Here is a 12,379-nt window from a genome sequence, read left to right as displayed (position 1 = left end):
GACTTGGTGTGTGCTGGGGCTGAGACTTGAGCTTTACACGTGCCTAGGCTGTTTCTAGAGTTAAACGCCAGGTTGTAACCTGTTTCTGGCATTTAACTCCAATTTGTAACCTGTTTCTGGCGTTTAACACCAGAATGCAACATGGAACTGGCAATGAACGCCAGTTTACGTCGTCTATCCTTGAACAAAGTATGAACTATTATATATTAATGGAAAGCCCTGGATGTCTAATTTCCAACGCATTTGAGAGCGTGCCAATCGGACTTTTGTAGCTCCAAAAAATCCATTCCGAGTGCAGGGAGGTCAGAATCCAACAGTATCAGTAGTCCTTTTTCAGCCTGAATAAGATTTTTGCTCAGCTCCCTCAATTTCAGCCAGAAAATACCTGAAATTATAGAAAAATACACAAACTCATAGTAAAGTCCAGAAATATGAATTTTTCCTAGAAACTAATAAAAATATACAAAAAACTAACTAAAACATACTAAAAACTACAAGAAATTAACCCCAAAAAGCGTATAAAATATCCGCTCATCACAACACCAAACTTAAACTGTTGCTTGTCCCCAAGCAAATAGACAAATGAAATAGGATAAAAAGAAATTAAGAAGCAATACTATCTCAGAGTTTTGAGTGAAGCTCAGATTCTAATTAGATGAGCGGGACTAGTAGCTTTTTGCTTCCGAACAGTTTTGGCATCTCACTTTATCCTTTGAAATTCAGAATGATTGGCATCCATAGGAACTCAGAATTTAGATAGTATTATTGATTCTCCTAGTTTAGTATGTTGATTCTTGAACATAGCTACTTTATGAGTCTTGGCCGTGGCCCTAAGCACTCTGTTTTCCAGTATTACCACCGGATACATAAATGCCACAGACACATAACTGGGTGAACCTTTTCAGATTGTGACTTATCTTTGCTAAAATCCCCAATTAGAGGTGTCTAGGGTTCTTAAGCACACTCTGTTTTTTGCTTTGGATCTTGACTTTAACCGCTCAGTCTCAAGCTTTCACTTGACACCTTCACACCACAAGCACATGGTTAGGGACAGCTTGGTTTAGCCGCTTAGGCCAGGATTTTATTCCTTTAGGCCCTCCTATCCACTGATGCTCAAAGCCTTGGATCCTTTTTATTACCCTTGCCTTTTGGTTTTAAGGGCTATTGGCTTTTTCTGCTTGCTTTCTCTCTCTCTCTCTCTCTCTCTCTCTCTCTCTCTTCTTTCTTCTTCTTTTTTTTTTCACTGCTTTTTCTTACTTTAAGAATCAAATTCATGGTTTTTCAGATCATCAATAACATTTTTCTTGTTCATCATTCTTTCAGGAGCTAATAATTTTAACATTCATAAAATTCAATATAAAAAACGTGCACTGTTCAGGCATTCATTCAGAAGACAAAAAGCATTGCCACCACATGTAAATAATTAGAATTTTCCTTATTAAAAACTCAAAAAAATATTGTCTCCTTATTCCAAAAAATCTGCTATTTTATTCATGTTTAATGATGATGAGAAAAATAAATTATAGCTTAATTGGAGATAAAATCAAAATAGAGATACTAATTACTACTACTCATATATAACTTCTAAGGTAAAATTCAAATAAGAACAATTATCACAGAGTTAAGGCTAAGATTAGGACTCAACAACCTTTGCTTTGGGAGGTAGATGCCTCTTTAGTCTGTGGGGTGCTTGGTCCTTCAAGAGATAGCTTCTGGCGCTTCAGTTCTTTCAGTTCACGCTCTTGCTCTTCTTGTTCTCTATGCAGTTTGCAGAGCATGCTGTTTTGATTTTTCTGTTCTTCCTTCAGTTGATCTACAGCTTCTTGCAACTTGGTGACAGATGCTTCTAGGCGCTCCCAGTATTCAATATGAGGGATTTTCGGGAGGAACTCCTGTGCTTTCCTCTTGATGGGGTCGTCCTGCACTTGTTGTCCTTCCATAGACTTTTTGGTGATTGGTTGCTCAACTGAGATATACTCATCTACTCCCATTTTTACCCAGCATCTTTACATAACAGAGAAACCAAGCTTAGATAAGCCAATCTGGCATCTTTGGAGTTCTTGTTTGCAATTTTGTAAAGCACACAAGCAATCAGCTGATGAACTTCCACTTCTTTTTCCAACATAATGCAATGAATCATCACTGCTCTTCTGATGGTGACCTCAGAGCGGTTGCTAGTGGGCAGTATAGAGCGCCCAATGAAGTCCAGTCAGCCTCTGGCGACTGGTTTGAGATCTCCTCTTTTGAGTTGGTTTGGGGCACCTTTTGTGTTGGTTGTCCATTTGGTTCCAAGGAGGCATATGTCCTCTAGGATTTTGTCCAAGCTCAGGTTTGATCTCATCATTCTCCTATTAAAGGAGTCTGGGTCATCTTGCAGTTGAGGCAGCTTGAAGATCTCCCTTATTTTGTTAGGGTGGATGTGAACAATCTTCCCTCTGACCAGAGTTCTATAGTCATAGAATGCGGTTCCAGCTATTCTCTGCCTGTCCGTCTGTCACAGATTAGCGTAGAATTCCTGAACCATATTTTTTTCCACCTTTGTTTCAGGATTAGCTAGGACTTCCCAGCTCCTGTTTCAAATTTGCTCTTGGATCTCCGGATATTCGTCTTATTTTAGATCGAATTTAACTTCCGGGATCACTGACCTTAGACCCATTATTTTGTAGTAATCGTCTGAATGTTCTTTGGTTAAGAACTTTCCTTGATTCCAAAGTGGTTTTGGAATATTCTCTTTCTTGCCTCTTGAGTTGGTTTGTTTTCCCTTAGAAGCCATGATCTTAGTGGGTATTGGCTTAGTGATCACGGATAAACACACCAAACTTAGAGGTTTACTTATCCTCAAGCAAAAAAAAGGAAAGAAGAGGGAGATGTGGAGAGCCAAGTCCGAATTGTGAAGGTGGGGGTGAGGCCGAACCAGGATTTAAAGGGAAGGGGGGTGGGTTTCGAAAATTTTGAAGAAGATATGATAGAAGATATAATTTGTAAAAGATAAGTATGATAGGAAAATGATGCACTTTAAAATTTAAAAGATATGAATAATATGAAAGATATTTGAAAAAGATAGCTTTGTTTTGAAAAATATATTGTGAAGATTTGAAAAAAAAATATTGATGAGTAAAAAAAAATTTGAGAAGGAAAAGAGATAGATTTGTTTTGAAAAAGATTTGAAAAGAAGTTGAAGAGGATTTAAAAAAAAGGTTTATGTTTAGAATTAGGATACATTTGATATCTTTGAAAAAGGATTTCAAAAATTAGGATTTGTAATATGTTTATGCAAGAAATTATGAATTGAAACATGAAACGTGAAAAAAATTTGAAGTGAAAATGAAATTACCTATTCCCCACAATCCTGGCGTTAAATGCCCAACTGCTGCATGTTTTGGGTGTTTAATGCCTAGTTGGTGCTTGGTCTGGGCGTTTAATGCCCAGCTGTTGCTTCTAGCTGGCGTTAAACACCAGAAACCCCTTTGTCACTGGACGTTTTGCTGAACGCCCAGGATGCTATAAATCTGGCGTTAAACGCCCAGAAGCTGCTTCTTTCTGGCGTTTAATGCCCAGATGGCTATCTCTACTGGCGTTAAACGCCCAGTAGATGCTCCTTTTGGGCGTTTAACGCCCAAAACAGCTCTTACTGGCTTTTTCGCACCAGTGGGCTTCTTTTTGCTGTTTTGTATTCTGAATCCTTTTGCAACCTTGTGAACCTATGCAATTGATTCTTTACCTTGAAGATTATTTATATTAAACCTGTATAATTAAAAATAAATAAGAAAAAGTTTTGCTAATGGCTGGGTTGCCTCTTAGCAAGCGCTTCTTTATTGTCTTTAGCTGGACCTTGCTGAGCTTTTAATCTAGCCTCAGCCTTGAGCACTCTTGCTCAACATTGCCTTCAAGATAATACTTGATTCTTTGTCCATTAACAATGAACTTCTTATCAGAATCACTGTCTTGAAGCTCCACATAGCCATATGGTGACGCAGTTGTAATCACATATGGTCCCCTCCACCAGGATTTTAGTTTCCCGGGGAATAGCCTGAGCCTAGAGTTAAACAGCAGAACCTTCTGTCCTGGTTCAAAGACTCTAGATGACAGCTTTCTGTCATGCCACCTTTTTGCTTTCTCTTTGTAAAGCTTGGCATTTTCGAAAGTAGTGAGTCTGAATTCCTCTAGCTCATTTAGCTGGAGCAATCTTTTTTCTCCGGCTAAATTGGCATTGAAGTTTAGGAATCTGGTTGCCCAATAGGCCTTATGCTCCAGTTCCACGGGCAAATGACAGGCCTTACCATACACAAGCTGGTATGGAGAGGTCCCTATAGGAGTTTTGAATGCTGTTCTGTAAGCCCACAGAGCATCATCCAAGCTTCTCGCCCAATCCTTTCTACGGGTACTTACAGTCCGTTCTAGGATTCTTTTTAGTTCTCTATTAGAGACTTCAGCTTGCCCATTTGTCTGTGGATGATATGGAGTTGCCACCTTGTGGCTAATTCCATACCGGACCATAGCAGAGTAAAGCTGTTTGTTGCAGAAGTGAGTGCCCCCATCACTAATTAGTGCTCTAGGGACACTAAATCTGCTGAAGATATGTTTCTGGAGGAACTTCAGCACTGTCTTAGTATCATTAGTGGGTGTGGCAATGGCCTCTACCCATTTGGATACATAGTCAACTGCCACCTGTATATAAGTGTTTGAGTATGATGGTGGGAAAGGCCCCATGAAGTCAATACCCCATACGTCAAATAACTCCATCTCCAAGATTCCTTGTTGAGGCATGGCGTAACCATGAGGCAGATTACCAGCTCTTTGGCAACTGTCACAGTTACGTACAAACTCTCGGAAATCGCTATAGAGTGTAGGCTAGTAGAAGCCACATTGGAGGACCTTGGTGGCTGTTCGCTCACCTCCGAAATGGCCTCCATATTGTGACCCATGGCAATGCCATAAGATCTTCTGTGCTTCTTCTCTAGGCACACACCTACGGATTATTCCGTCTGCACATCTCTTAAAGAGATAGGATTCATCCCACAAGTAGTACTTTACATCAGTAATTAATTTTTTCTTTTGTTGGCTGCTGTACTCCTTAGGTATGAACCTTGCAACTTTATAGTTTGCAATATCTGCAAACCATGGTGTTTCCTGAATGGAGAACAAATGCACATCCGAAAAGGTTTCAGAGATCTCAATAGAGGGAAAGGACGCCCTTTCTACTGGTTCTATCCGGGACAGATGATAAGCCACTTGGTTTTCTGTCCCTTTTCTGTCTCTTATTTCTATATCAAACTCTTGCAGAAGCAACACCCATCTTATGAGCCTGGGTTTTGAATCCTGATTTGTAAGTAGATATTTAAGAGCAGCATGGTCAGTGTACACAATCACTTTTGATCCTACTAAGTATGATCTAAACTTGTTAATGGCATAAACCACTGCAAGCAATTCTTTTTCTGTGGTTGTGTAATTTTTCTGGGCATCATTTAAAACACGGCTAGCATAATAAATGACATGCAGAAGCTTATCATGCCTCTGCCCCAATACTGCACCAATGGCATGGTCACTGGCATCACACATTAATTCGAATGGTAATGTCCAGTCTGGTGCAGAAATGACTGGTGCTGTGACCAGCTTAGCTTTCAGAGTTTCAAATGCCTGCAGACACTCTGTGTCAAATACAAATGGCGTGTCAGCAGCTAGCAGGTATCTTAGAGGTTTCGCAATTTTTGAAAAATCCTTTATAAACTTCCTATAGAATCTTGCATGCCCCAAAAAGCTTCTGATTGCCTTAACATTGGCAGGTGGTGGTAATTTTTCAATTACCTCTACCTTAGCTTGATCCACCTCTATTCCTTTATTCGAAATCTTGTGCCCAAGGACAATCCCTTCAGTCACCATAAAGTGACATTTTTCCCAGTTTAAAACCAGGTTAGTCTCTTGGCATCTTTTCAGAACCAGTGTTAGGTGATCAAGACAGGAGCTGAATGAGTCTCCATATACTGAGAAGTCATCCACGAAGACTTCCAGAAAATTTTCCACCATATAAGAGAAAATAGAGAGCATGCCTCTCTGAAAAGTTGCAGGTGCATTACATAGCCCAAATGGCATCCTTCTGTAGGCAAATACTCCAGATGGACATGAGAATGCTGTTTTCTCTTGATCCTGGGGATCTACTGTAATTTGGTTGTAGCCTGAATAGCCATCTAAAAAGTAGTAATAATCACGACCTGCTATTCTTTCTAGCATCTGGTCTATGAATGGTAAAGGAAAATGATCCTTTCTGGTGGCTGTATTGAGCCTTCTCTAGTCAATACACATGCGCCACCCTGTAACTATTCTTGTAGGAACCAGTTCATTTTTTTCATTATGAACCACTGTCATGCCTCCCTTTTTGGGGATAACTTGGACAGAGCTCACCCAGGGGCTATCAGAAATAGGATAAATAATTCCAGTCTCCAGTAACTTGGTGACCTCTTTCTGCACCACTTCCTTCATGGCTGGATTTAGCCGCCTCTGTGGTTGAACCACTGGCTTCGCATCATCCTCCAATAGGATCTTGTGCATGTATCTAGCTGGGCTTATGCCCTTAAGGTCACTTATGGACCACCCAAGAGCTGTCTTGTGTGTCCTTAGGACTTGAATTAGTGCTTCCTCTTCCTGTGGATTTAAAGCAGAGCTTATGATCACCGGAAAAGTGTCACCTTCTCCCAGAAATGCATATTTCAGGGATGGTGGTAATGGTTTGAGCTCGGGTTTAGGAGGTTTTTCCTCTTCCTGAGGAAGTTTCAGAGGCTCTTTCAATTCCTCTGAATCCTCCAGATCAGGCTGAACATCTTAAAAGATGTCTTCTAGCTCTGATTCAAGACTCTCAGCCATGTTGATCTCCTCTACCAAAGAGTCAATGAGATCAACTTTCATGCAGTCTTTTGGTGTGTCTGGATGCTGCATAGCCTTGACAGCATTCAACTTAAACTCATCCTCATTGACTCTCAGGGTTACTTCTCCCTTTTGGACATCAATGAGAGTTCATCCAGTTGCTAGAAAAGGTCTTCCTTGAATGAGAGTAGCACTCTTGTGCTCCTCCATTTTCAGTACTACAAAGTCAGTGGGAAAGGCGAATGGCCCAACCCTGACAATCATGTCTTCAATCACGCCTGATGGGTATTTAATGGAGCCATCAGCAAGTTGGAGACATATCCTGGTTGGTTTGACTTCTTCAGTTAAACCAAGCTTTCTGATAGTGGATGCAGGTATTAGGTTGATGCTTGCCCCAAGATCACATAAAGCTGTCTTGGTCCAATCACCCTCTAATATGCATGGTATCATAAAGCTCCCGGGATCTTTAAGCTTTTCTGGGAAGCTTTTTAGAATGACTGCACTGCATTCTTCAGTGAGGAGAACTCTTTCAGTTTCTCTCCAATCCTTCTTATGACTCAAGATCTCTTTCATGAACTTGGCATAAGATGGTATTTGCTCAAGTGCCTCTGCAAACGGAATCTTTATTTCAAGAGTCCTGAGATAGTCTGCAAAGCGAGCAAATTGCTTATCCTGCTCCTCTTTGCGGAGTTTTTGAGAATAATGCATCTTGGCTTTGTATTCCTCAACCTTAGTTGCTACAGGTTTATTTCCAACAGATGTGGTTAGAGAAGCCTTTTTAGAGGGGTTGCCATCAGCACTTGTGTGTGTCTGATCCCTCACTGGCATTTGAATGCCAGGGTTAGAAGCTTGATTGGCATTGGACGCCAACTTCTTACCTATTTTTGGCGTTTGAACGCCAAAACTGAGCCTCCATTGGCCATTTGACGCCAACTCCTTGCCTGTTTCTGGCGTTTGAACGCCAGAACTGAGCATGGGTTGGGCATTTAGCGCCAGCTCTTCACACTTTTCTGGCGTTTGAGCGCCAGAATCACTCCTCTCTGGGCTCTTACTATCCTCAGAGGGATTTTGGGTAGCAGTTTGTTCATTTCTTGGTTTCCTGCTGCCTTGAAGTGAGGTATTTAATGTTTTTTCACTTCTTAATTGAACTGCTTGGCACTCTTCTATTATTTGTTTTGATAACTGCTGTTCTGTTTGCTTCAACTGTACCTCCATATTCATATTAGCCATTCTTGTATCTTGTAGTATTTCCTTGAATTTGGCCAGCTGTTTTGTTAGAAAATCTAATTGCTGATTGAATTCAGTAATTTGTTCTGCAGGATTGAGTTCAGCAGTTACTGTTTTAGCCTCTTCTTTCATGGAAGATGCACTACTTAGGTACAAATGCTGATTTCTGGCAACTGTATCAATGAGCTCTTGAGCTTCTTGATAAACCCCAATTTTGTGGTTTATCTTGTGCTTAATTTGGGGGATTTTATCAACTTTTCTCACATTTATTCAATGAAATAGCATGGTTTTGCAATTCTCCCTTGATTTGTGTTTAAGTGTGAAAACATGCTTTTTAGGCCCTAAAATTGGTGATTTTAATTCACTTTAATATCATTCGATGCCTTGATATGTTTGTTGAGTGATTTCAGGTTCATAAGGAAAGTATTGGATGGAAGAAGTGAGGAGAAAAGCATGCAAAGTGGGAGAACTTATGAAGAAATGAAGGAACCGTAAAGCTGTCAAGCCTGACCTCTTCGCATTCAAACGACCATAACTTGAGCTACAAAGGTCCAAATGAGGCGGTAATAGTTGCGTTGGAAATCTAACATCCGGGGCTTCGAAATGATATAAAATTTGCCATATGTTGTTTCATGTACAGGGGCATGCACGCGCCATGTACGCGTGCGCGCCGATTGAGCATGTGGTCCACTAAAAAGAAATCGTGGCCAGCGATTTCTAGCTCATTTTGGGCCCAATCCAACTCATTTCTGATGCTATTGAACCCAAGGATTGAGGGGGGAATGAACCAAGTAGTCATAGTTTAGTTTTCATCATGTTTTAGGGTAGAATCTAGATAGAGAGACTCTCTCCTCTCTCTAGATTTAGGATAGAAATTAGGGTAAAATTAGGTTAATCACTCTAAAATTTCTCTTTCAATTCTTGTTTTGATTTCAACTCTCTTTACATTTTAATGTTCTATTGTCTTAATCTTCTTAGTTTTTCTTGTTAATTTCTTGTTTTGCTCTCTTTTATGTTGATGAACATTGTTGGATCTAATTTTCTTTTAATGCAATTTCATGTTTCTATGCTTCTTTTATGTTGATCTTGCTTGCTATTATTGATTTCTTGCTTGTGGTAGTCATGGGTTTCTTTTAATTCTTGCATTTTATGATGTTTACTTTTCTTGCACACTAAGTGTTTGTTAAAAAGCTTTCACTAGTTTTTGAGTAGTTTTCTTGACTCTTGGCCTAGGCTAAGGGAATTGAGTGACCTTAAGTCATTGGGTCTCATTGAATTGGTGATTTGAGAACCCTTGGTGATCAATTTGATACTCATTGACGCCAACCCACTACTAATCTAATTAGTAGGTAGGTTGGGACTTATGGGTTGATGTGATCAAAGCCATTTGACGTACTTCAAGTCTAGGAGTAGATATTACGTACTTAAGACTTTTGGAAGTAGACTTAATGAGCTTGGTTCCTCATAATTATCAATATATGGTTTGTAGACAAGGATGGTGATCTCAATTACCCTTGTCTAGCCAAGAGTACTTTCCTTTATTTTATTAGTTCATTGTTCATTTACCTTTCTTGCCATTTATGTTTTCCTGTCAAATATCAAATCAAACCCCTTGCATCCTCATAGCTAATAATTAAACACTTCATTGTAATTCCTTGAGAGACGACCCGGAGTTCAAATACTCTGGTTAATTTTCATTTGGGGTTTGTACTTGTGACAACTCAAATTTTTGATGTGAGGATTCTTTGTTGCTTTAGAACTATACTTGCAACGAGAATTCATTAGATAAATTCTAAACCGTCAAGAGTTCGTTCATCAAAATGGCGCCATTGCCGGGGAGTTGCAATAGTGTTATATTATTGGCTATTATGAATATGTGAATATGTTTGCCTTTTGTTTGTTCGTTAGTTTTTGTTAGGTTTAGGACTTTGTTCTCAATTTTGTTAGTTTTTGTTTTTATTTTCTTCTATGAATTCTCACCGCTTTGGCTGAGTTTGGTTCAAATTATGTTGTAGGAAATGGGAGCTACAATGAGGATGTGCATCAAGGATGGAACAATCAAAGATGGGAGGAGTCTCAAGGGATTGATCAACCTTCTTGGCAACAACAACCTCCGGATTCTTATGGTTATAATTCTAATCCTAATGCATATCAATCTAATGGATGTGGTGACCCTTATTGTGATTGTCAACAATCACCACCATATGCCTATGAACCACCTCCTCAACATAATTTTACACCACCTTACTCACAAGCCCTTTTTCACCAAACACCTCCATATAACCCCAACCCATATCCACCATACCAACCACCTTGTGAACCATATGAACCATATAAAGAACCACCCCAATTCCACCACCAATACCCTCAAGAACTACCACCTCCATATTATCACCAAGATGAATCACCTCCCATGTATGATAACTTTCAACCACATAATGAATTTTCCTTTCCACCACAACCCTCCATGGAAGAATACCCATATCCATCCCTCCAAGAGCCAATGGATCATCTCAAGGAAGAAATGGATCAACTTCAAGCAATAATCCGTCAAAAGGAGCAAGAGGAAGCTCAAAAGAATTATGAAGCTATCGAGGCTAACCTTGCCAAAATTAAAGCCAACTTGGACTCATGGGACTCATGCAACAAGAAAAGCATCTCCACGGATGAATGTGAGAAATCATCCGATGAAAGGAGCATGAAGGAGTGATGAGCGGATAATTTATACGCTTTTTGACATTGTTTTTAGTATGTTTTTAGTAGGATCTAGTTACTTTTAGGGATGTTTTCATTAGTTTTTATGTTAAATTCACATTTCTGGACTTTACTATGAGTTTGTGTGTTTTTCTGTGATTTCAGGTATTTTCTGGCTGAAATTGAGGGACTTGAGCAGAAATCAGATTCAGAGGTTGAAAAAGGACTGCTGATGCTGTTGGATTCTGACCTCCCTGCACTCAAAGTGGATTTTCTGGAGCTACAGAACTCGAAATGGCACGCTTCTAATTGCGTTGGAAAGTAGACATCCAGGGCTTTCCAGAAATATATAATAGTCCATACTTTGGCCAAGAATAGATGACGTAAACTGGCGTTCAATGCCAGCTTTCTGCCCAAATCTGGCGTCCAGCGCCAGAAAAGGATCCAAAACCAGAGTTGAACGCCCAAATTGGCACAAAAACTGGCGTTCAACTCCAAGAAGGACCTCTACACGTGCAACACTCAAGTTCAGCCTAAGCACACACCAAGTGGGCCCCGGAAGTGGATTTATGCATCAATTACTTACTTCTGTAAACCCTAGTAGCTAGTTTATTATAAATAGGACCTCTTACTATTGTATTAGACATCCTGGATTTTATTTTGATCCTGTGATCACGTTTTAGGGGCTGGCCATCTCGGCCATGCCTGGACCTTTCACTTATGTATTTTCAACGGTAGAGTTTCTACACTCCATAGATTAAGGTGTGGAGCTCTGCTGTTCCTCAAAGATTAATGCAAAGTACTACTGTTTTCTATTCAATTCATCTTCCATGTTCTTGGCGCCATTGCCAGGGGAAGAAAGAGCCATGAATTTTACATAATTAAAATGTAATCACGATTACGCGTACCAAGTTGCTCACGTTGCCAGGGATTGTTCGAGCATGGACATCACAATTTCGTGCACCAAGTTTTTGGCGCCGTTGCCGGGGATTGTTCGAGTTTGGACAACTGACGGTTCATCTTGTTGCTCAGATTAGGTAATTTTCTTTTTGTTTTCTTTTCAAAAATTTTTCAAAAATCTTTCAAAATTTTCTCACCTGTTTTCGAAAAAAAAAAATTTACTAAAAATAATGTTTTCAAAAATAAATTATTCTATGGCTTCAAAAATTTTTAAGAATGAATTCTAGTGTTTCATGAAGCATGTTGAAGCCTATCTGGCTGTAAAGCCATACCTAAACTGCTTTGGGATTGGCTAATCACCTCAGTGGAGTAATGCCCAATCCTTCTGGATAGGGTATGTCAGGCTTGTCATGTCTGAATTACACTCATATTTTTATTAAAGCTTGGCTGGCTATTAAGCCATGCCTGACCCTTTGATTGGAGCTTTAAGACTAACATGACAAGATTCCTGGAATTCATATTAAAGATTTTGAATTCCTTATCTTTGTTTTTCAAATAATTTTCGAAAAAAAAAAATTTAGAAAATCATAAAAATCAAAAAAATATTTTTGTGTTCTTTTTTGAGTCTTGAGTCATGTTATAAGTTTGGTGTCAATTGCATGTGCATCTTGCATTTTTTCGAAAATTTCATGCATTCATG

General features: G+C 39.5%; 1 pseudogene; it reads left to right on the top strand.

Moving 5' to 3' along the window:
- LOC107611148 overlaps positions 1-12,379 on the top strand; it is a 44,002-nt pseudogene that overhangs the window by 10,333 nt on the left and 21,290 nt on the right.

This window comes from Arachis ipaensis, chromosome B08, assembly GCF_000816755.2.
Source record: "Arachis ipaensis cultivar K30076 chromosome B08, Araip1.1, whole genome shotgun sequence".
NCBI lineage: Eukaryota > Viridiplantae > Streptophyta > Magnoliopsida > Fabales > Fabaceae > Arachis > Arachis ipaensis.
Note: the sequence above shows the minus strand (reverse complement) of the source record. Positions and strands in the feature narration are given on the sequence as shown.